The 9,235-nt window shown below is 37.7% G+C and overlaps 1 non-coding gene across 1 annotated transcript; it reads left to right on the forward strand.

Annotated features, from left to right (window-relative positions):
- The first annotated feature begins 8,915 nt into the window (after positions 1–8,915).
- LOC124231172 (U6 spliceosomal RNA) lies at positions 8,916–9,022 on the forward strand. Its single transcript, XR_006886403.1, has one exon. It is a non-coding gene; the product is annotated as a U6 spliceosomal RNA (small nuclear RNA).
- The last annotated feature ends 213 nt before the right edge of the window (positions 9,023–9,235 follow it).

Below are 9,235 nucleotides of genomic sequence, written 5' to 3' on the forward strand. Positions count from 1 at the left end.
AAAGAGTTTAGTAAGAATGTAGCTGGATATTAGACTGAAAAAATAAACAGACATCATTTTATGATCAGCCTTGAAGGCAGAATTAGGATTTTGTACATAAATCAATAGGCAAAGGGGAGCTCCTGAAGTCTGGAGGGGAGAAGTATAGTAAGATCAATCACAAACTTTAGGATAAATTTGGCAGCAATGTCTGAGATGAGATCCCCAGAAGAGAGAAGGGAGTGGTGGCTGTGGACCTGTTAGGATGCTATAGCAGCGATGCAGTCATTAGAGTGTGAAAAAATGAGACATGTTAGTGAGTCCTGAAAGAAAGAAACATAGAGGTAGAAAAGGAGGAAATAAAGGATTTGAACTGATGACAGAAAGGAGGATGGTTCTGTTATCAGAAATAAAGTCGGGAGGAAGGCTTGCTTTTCCATGGGGGAAGTCACCATTGGATCTGGGACAAGGCGTTCAGCAGCCATTGGTACATGCACAGGCCTTTTGAATGGTCTAGAATTTGGCCCTGGGACTGTACATTTGGGATTCCTCATTCCAGCAGTAGCAATAGAAACCATGGAAGCAAGTCAATCACCAGGAAACAGGCTATGGAGAAGATCATCTTGTGCGGGCAAGTGGCAAAATGCTGGAGGATGGTAGAGAGCAGGGAAGAAAAAATATGCATGTGTTTTAAGCTCACACAGACCTGGGTGTAAACTCAGCGCCCATCACTTAATAGCCGTGTGACCTTCAAGAGATTTTTTGAAAATTAAATGAGATATGTATGTAAAGCAACTGGAACAATGCCTGCTGCAAAGCATCATAAATGTGAGTTAATTCTTAAAAGCATCTGGTACTACTACCCATTCCTTTTGATTATCTTTCTATTATATTTGAAAGTTTATATTTGCAGAAAGTCAATTTCCAAAATGATACGTATACATACTTTAATATCTATTGGAAAGAAATACCTGGATTTAAAAGAAATTGATAAAAATCAATGATTGTTCAGGAAGGTCTTCAATTAGCGATCAAGTATAATCATCTTAAAAGGCATAGCCTCAAAAACTCATGCGGGATGATGGGGCTAGGGCTCCACTTTCCAGTAGATAGCCCTGTCATACTTCTCTATGTGTAGTAATTAAAATAAAATGCATTTATTTAAATGTATGCATTTAAAATGTATTCTTGAGTAGTCACAAAGATATTATGAAGCTGCATGAAGCCGCGAGGTTGTACCAGTCTTCTGTCTCCTCCGTTACACTGTCTGAAGAGCACAGATTATTCTTCTTAGCCACCGCAAGTCGTGACTGGTCCTAAGCAGTAGGCAAGTAGCTTCTTCAGTCACCGAGACTTGAAACTCACCTATAAGAGTAACTGTCCCCATTAGCAAACCCCAGTGGTTTGCAAGAGCAATTACTGTTGTGTTAGAAATCAAAACATTCTCAGATAAAAGAAAAAACTGAAAGAATCTGTTGCCAGCACGCCTAACCTAAACCGAGGACTGAAGAAAGTTCTCTAAACAGAAAGTAAATGATAAAAATAGGAACTTGGAACATTAAGAAAAAAGAAAGAACACAGTAAGCAAAAAAATGGGTAAATATAATAGACTTTCCTTTTCCTCTTGTTTTACAAATTATGTTTGATGATGAGAGCCAAAATTATAACACTGGCTGATGTGGTTCTAAATTTACGAGAAGACATATTTAAGTCAGTAATATTATAAATGGGGAAGGGGAGCGGGGCGTAGAGGGAGGTGATGTTAGTATCGTTTACTCAAACTCGTAACATGTAAACAGCAGGAGACTGCAATGAAAGTTATGTATGGAACTTATAAACTAAATAAATTATAACTTTATAAACATTAAAACTTTTGGAGAAAATAGGAAAAAAACTTCAGAACACAGGGCTAGACAAAGAGTTCTTACACTTGACACTAAAAACATAATTCATGAAAGAAAAAAGTAGATAAATTGGACTTCACTAAAAATAAAAACTTTTGCTCTGCTACAAAGTTATTTGCACAAAGACATGCAACACACTGGGAGGAAATGTTTTCCAATCACATATCAAATAAAGGATTAGTATCTAGAAAATGTAAAGAACTCTCAAAACTCAACAGTAAAAAAAATCCAGTTACAAAATGGGCAAAAGACATTAACAGACATTTCATTAAAGAGAGTATACAGATGGAAATAAGCACATGAAAAGATGTTCAACTTCACTAGCCATTAGGGAAATGCAAGTTAAAACCATGAGGAGACAACACTCCACGTCCATCAGGATGGCTAAAGTAAGAAACAGTGGTGAAGCCAAAAGCAGACAAACTATATAACGTATATGTCATCGTCAAAGGGAACGGACAATGGTGCACCCACTCAGGAAAACAGCTTGGCAGTTTCTTAAAAAGCTAAACATGCAACTATCATATGACTTGGCAAATGTACTCTTGGGCATTTATTCCAGAAAAATGAAAACTTACGTTCACACAAAAATCTATACATGAATGTTCATAGTAGCTTTAGTCATAGCAGCCAAAAGCTGGAAACAGCCTGCGTGTCCTTCCCCAGGTGAACGTTAGACAAACTATGGTACATCCATACCATGGAATATTACTCAGCAATAAAAAGGAACATGAAATCACTTGGATCAATGTCCAGAGAATTATGCTCAGTGGAAAAAAAACTAATCCCCCCAAATTACATAAATGTATGACTGCATTTATATAACATTCTCAACAGGACAAAATTATGGAAATCAATTAGTGTTTTGCCAGTGGTTAAGGAGGGAGTTGAAGTGGGAGAACAGTGGGCTCGTGGGTTACACCTGCAAAAGGGCAAAATGAGGGATCTGTGTGATGATGGAAATGTTCTGCACCTTGACTGTATTGATGTCCAAATCCTGGTTGTGATCTTGTACTATAGTTTTGCAAGATATTTCCATTGGAGAAACTGAGAAAAGTGTACAGGGGATGTCTCTGTATTATTTCTGGCAACTGCATGTGAACCCACAATTTTTTGGGGGCGGGGGGGATATTAGCCCTGAGCTGACATCTGCTGCCAATCCTTCTCTTTTTGCTGAGGAAGACTGGCCCTGAGCTAACATCCATGCCCATCTTCCTCTACTTTATACGCGGGACACCTACCACAGCATGGCTTGCCAAGCAGTGCCATGTCCGCACCCGGTATCCAAACTGGCGAACCCCGGGTCGCCAAAGTGGAAAGTGCGCACTTAACCTCTGTGCCGCCGGGCCGGCCCTACAATTATTTCAAAATAAAATGTTTAATTAAAAATAACCTTCTAGCCTCAGTTATTTTTCTATATTTACATGAGATTCAGGAGGGAATCAATATATATTAATAGGCTATTTGGAAGCTGGGAGGGAGGAAGACAAGAAGGAAGGAAGGAAGAGAGAGAGAGAGGGAGGGTCAGGAGGGAGAAAAGAGATAAAACAGAAATAGACCTTGCAAAAGATCACCTGGCCGTTCTTCAGAATAGTCTGGAGAAAATGGAAGTAGGAAGAACAGGTAAGCATTTCCAATAGAGTTCTAGAAAGTGAAATGTGATATCTTTGATAAGAGAAGAAACTGCTTCCTTCTCAATAAAGAGCATGAACTTACTGAGTGTGAGTAAGAATTCCTCTTGGCATGAAGTCACCGGGGTGTCCAAGAAACCCTGATGGCCCACAGGGCATAATTTTGCAAATTTAAAAGTTAAAATGAAATCTCCTATCTGTTCCAGCACATGTGTGTCCTTGCAACATGATATTTATGATGTGAATTGGGCTGATTAAATCCATTTTAGGGTTCAGGGATTTGCACAACCTAAATATCCTGGTTCTCAGGGAATGAAGAGCTTCATGTTTCCTTTGCATATTTAGCGTCACTGACATCAATAGAAAGCTGTTAGTGATAAGGAGAATTTGGCACCGGGGGCCTGGGGGTGGGGGATGGAGCTGTGCACAGTTGAGTGTCAACCTGAATATGGGGTTCCTCAGCCATAATTTCATGAAACCTCTTTATGAGCCCCCACCTGGGACTTTCATACACAGATGGCATATATGAGAAAGTTTGACACGAGAGGTTTCCCAAAGTTAGTAAACACAGAAATGATGGATGCTCAGTTAGGGTAAATCTCACCATGGAAGCTAGAGGAAAGCAACATTCCTGCTAGAGACTAAAAAAGAAATGGTAAATGAACCATGAATTAGACTCGATGTTGAAACCCAAGATCATTACATGTGCCAAGCCTGAAGTGACAGCCAAACTTTACAAAGTAAAACACAATAGGAAAAATTCTCCTCCTCCAAACTCAGCTCTGGTAGACCCTGTACCACATAATGGCAAGGACCAGTACCCAAAAAACAAACAAATCAGTTTTTAAAAGAAACAAAGAAAGGTCCATGCAGTATATTATCCTCACTCTGGGCAACTCCCATCGGACTAGTTTTTGAATACCATACAGACCTAGCAAATGTTTGGGTGAGGAATCTCCAACGAAGCGGGACTTGTCAGGCTGCTGACTCTTTATTAATATCAGACTGGAATTACAGTATCAGGCCAAACAATGATGTAAAACCCAAAAGGAGGAATGCTGCTAATTGCCAAATTTGTTAGGGAATTATCACATTTTCTGTTTCAGTGCTAAGCTCTGGGAGACTCATTGAATGAAAGTTCTAACAAACCTGGAGGTCAACGTCAGACACAAAGGTGAAGATAGAAAAAAATCCAGAAAGCAAGCCCATAAACATGAGCATTACACCCAGACACCTTTGAGGTGAACAATCAGTATAAGCATATTTGCTGTTGAGCAAAAGAGTGAATTAATTTTTGCATATAAACTCAAAGGCATAATGGGTGCGGAGATGGAAAAGATGTGATTCTCTTCTAAAGATTTGGGCAAGTCTTTTTATCAAGATTCATTTCCATCTTGACCTTCAACCTGTCACTGTTTCCTCTCTGCCTTTCATGTTTTCTCACCTTGATTCAAGTCAAAATACCATCTTGCTATACTGCTAACATTTTATTTTAGGGAACTGTAGAGTTCACTTTGCTCAGCACCATTCTTAGCACATGGAAGCAATTAATTCATTTTCTTTGCCGTCATTTGGATAGGAATCCTAGATATTCTAAATGTAACTTCATCATAGATTTCTCTTACTAATTACATAATATCGAACCCATTTTCTCAAAAGTAAAAGTTGCTAGTTAAGAAATAAAGAATGGCATTGCTTATAATAAACTCTGTATGCTACATTGTAACTTACACTCTACTATTATGTATGGCAAAGGACTAAGAGTTTAGAGTTACTCCCCTTGGCAAACATTTTTTTAAGGATTGCTTAAATAAGCAGTACAGAAACCAGATGTCATTCGGTAAGAGTATCTGAATAACCAAAAATTTGCTGTCTGGGTATTTTTTTCCTTTATAAAAACAAGAAAAATTCTTTGGATTTATATCATATTTAGCAGCTGTGAAACAGTGCAAACATCTGTTTGTACCTACGGGGAGCTGACCCGCGGGGTCCTCATCTCTTAATCACCACGCATCAAGCCAGTCTCACATGCACAGTTTATTGTTTTCTTTGCCATTGCCTCTCACACTTCAAAGTTTTCATATGCTTATGTTCTATTGGAAGAATGGAGGAACTAATCCATTCACTAGAAGACCAGATGAGTAGAATTTTTTGAGATGTGATCACAGCATTCTCTCCACCCAGCCTGTGCCCGAAACACATTCACATTTGCCTCTAAATTCATTTGGAGTGTCTACACTTACTCCAAATAATGCAAGATTTATGAGCCTCAAGCAAGATTATAGTAGCACATATACTAAACGGCACAAGGCCTGCAGTCACCATTTAGGGCCACAATCTTCAAAAAGTCATTTTAAAATCATTTGTTCCCTTTTTTATATACGTACGGACATTACATTACCTCTAATTTTGAATTTTTCTCTTGGAATTTTGCTACATTTTTTAAAAGAGTAATAATAACAATAGCAACAACAAAAAGGCCTTACCACTCTTGTACACCCAGGGAATATCAGTTTCTAAAGGCCAACTTTTTTATTGCACTTTATAAATAAGAAAGTACACTGAATTGAAATTGAAGCTTGCCGGGTCAAATCAGCTGCTTTATTTATGCATTCTTTTTTGTATATATATGAAGTCTGCCAAATAAAGCATTCCTATTGCAAAAAGGTAGGAATCAGCTTTTTTTTTTTTCTTTTTTGGTGAGGAAGATTAGCCTTGAGCTAACATCTGTTGCCAATTTTCCTCTATTTTGTATGTGGGGTGCTGCCACAGCTTGGTTTGATAAGCAGTGTGCAGGTCTGCACCCGGAATCCAAACTGGCGAACCCTGGGCCACTGAAGCAGAGGCATGAACTTAACCACTATGCCACTGGGCCAGCCCCAGCCTCATTTTTAGACATTAAGAAAATACTTATTAAAACTGAGTCTCATTACAATGACTTCTATTACAAAAAGATATATTCTATATAACAATGTTATTTATAAGGATGCTCCATCATAAAAATGCTCTATTAATGGGGTGAAAATAAATTCACTGCCACAATGACTCTTGATCGATGGAGGCCTTCAGTGGTCCCTGTTCCTATAACAGATATTCTCTACACTGTGTGCTCTTTGCATTACACTTTGGAAACAAAGAAGAGGACGTTACAACTGTACTCTCCCCAGGTGCAAATTATGCTCTGTTGATTTCTCTATTTCAAATATTTCAACTGCCTCCCACAGGGTGGGGTGGGAGGAGGAGGTACCCAACAAATTCAAGCCATAGGAATATCCAGAAGCTTGAAGAAAGATGCTAAGGTAAAAGCCACATGCACAGCACCTCCCTTTATGTCTTGCTGGGTTCAAAGCACTTCTTGTAACTCAATGACACACTAAAAAAAGGCTAGACCTTGGATATGTCTCATCTTTATAAGCAGTATGGTCTAATGTGCATATCCTGAATCTGGGATCCATAAAACAAACCAATCCCAAGGCATCAGTAGGTGTTCCTGGGAAAAGAAGTTTCCATGGTCAATTAAATTTGGGAAATACTAACAGAATGCCACCTTTTGTGGATAAAGACAAGGCCTTTAACAAATTAAACGCTCTGAGAACTACTGCAGTAAAGGCATTTTATATTGTTATTCGTAAAAACATTAGGAAAAATTTAAGACATAAAGATGTAAAGAATAATAAAATAAACCCATGTACCCACCTAGCAGCTTAAGAAAGAAACATTACAAATACCATGGAAGCCCCTGTGTGCCCTTCTCTTGTCACACCCCTTCCACCTCTCAGAGGTAATAAAATTCTGAATGCAGATGGCTTCTATGCATGCATTAATGCCTTTGTTACATTTCCATATATTCCTAAACAGTGAGTAGTTCTGTTTTTGATGTTTTTAGCTTTTTCTAAAAATGGCCTAATATTCCAGGTATTACTTTGCTAATTCTCTGGGGGGAGCTCAACACTATATTTGTGAGACTTTAACTTATGGAGCTCTAGTCTGTAATAAACAATAATTGTTTGTAATAAACAGTAATTTTTTTGAAATTACAAACAGTATTGGTATTGGTGTCTGAATAGATAGACTAACCAAATGGAACAGAATAGAGAGGTCAGAAACAGAGTCACACATGTGTGGAAATTTTACATATGATGGAGTGAGCCCTGAAGATTGTTTATCAAATGGTGCAGGGCCAATTCTTCATTCATGTAAAAAAAATAAGTTCAATCCTTACCTCATACCATATCCTCTAATCAGTTCCATATATATTATATTGTTTGTTCTAGATATATTTTACACTTAAATGTAAAAAACAAAACATTGAATTTTTGAAAATATATGAGAATATATGAGAGTAGGGAGGAATTCTTAAAACCAAACCTCAAAAGCTTAAATGATTAAAAAAATTAACAAATTAGTCTACAGTTTAATTTAAAACTTCTACTCATCAAAAGATACTGTAAAAAGTAAAAATTGTTTCCAGAATGAGGAAAGATATTTACAAAACATAACTAATAAAGGATTAAGATCTAAAATATATGAAAAACTACTTTAAATTTTATTTAAATCAAACTTTGTAAATTATTTGACCTTTATTTAGAGGTACACATATTGACATCTATGATAAAAAGATTCCATGGGACAATTTGGGAAAAATTTCTATTATGGCAAAAGCATCACACTTGGAGCAGACCTTAGCCTAGGGCTGACCCAGCCCTTTATTCTTCGGCAGTGTGACAGAACACAGTTTACCCCTCGGCCCTGGGGTTTAGTCTACAGTGCGGAATCAGCCCTGTCCTTAGTGCATAAAACTAAACAGCATGAAAGTCTGAAAACTGGACTTAACAGCTGCAGCTTGAGTGACCTCTAAACACCTTGTGGTGACTTCTTAGAAACACTGCAGCCTCACCAACAGTGGCAAGAGACCCCTTCAGTGGTCAGGCAGAAAAAATCAATTCTGCCAAATTCCATCTGAAAGATTTTTCTCTTCTGATATAAATGTCTTCTCATGGTACTTATTGTATTTCTCACTATCAAATACTACCATTGTAGATATCAAATACAAAGGACAAAATACCCCTGGCTGGAGCTTAACAAGAGTGTGTTTGAAGATGTGTCTATTTAATGATTTCCTGACATCTACACGCAGGCCACCTGCATACGGCCACAACAAAAAGTTCACGAGAAAGAAGCTGCATGAGAGTTTGAAACATACATAAAAGGAAAAAGAACAATTTTACTAATACTTTCAACTCCAAAGTAGTCCCAATTATTTGAGGGAAACCATTTCAAATGAGAGACTCACCTAATACTGTTTTATTCTTGAAAATTAACCCTGTTATCCATGGAGATGCCATTCTTAACCAGATTTGCACAGTTTCTCTTCTGGTCTGTCATCAAGAAAGAGATTACAGTGCTCGCTTCGGCGGCACATATACTAAAATTAGAATGATACAGAGAAGATTAGCATGGCCCCTGCGCAAGGATGACACACAAATTCATGAAGAATTCTGTATTTTTTAAGAGGCTATCAGAACATGGACTATCTCATCTATGAGATGTTTTATACAAACCACTTGGTAACCACTAAACAAATAACAAGAACAAAGACACAAATTACAAATAAGAAGAAAGCCAATATAGAAATCTACCTACCTGAATTAGTAGTCCAAAACCATGGGACAAGACACAAAGCAAATGCCAGAGAACCAGAAAACAAGTGATAAAATGGCA

Source organism: Equus quagga, chromosome 20, assembly GCF_021613505.1.
Source record: "Equus quagga isolate Etosha38 chromosome 20, UCLA_HA_Equagga_1.0, whole genome shotgun sequence".
Lineage (NCBI taxonomy): Eukaryota > Metazoa > Chordata > Mammalia > Perissodactyla > Equidae > Equus > Equus quagga.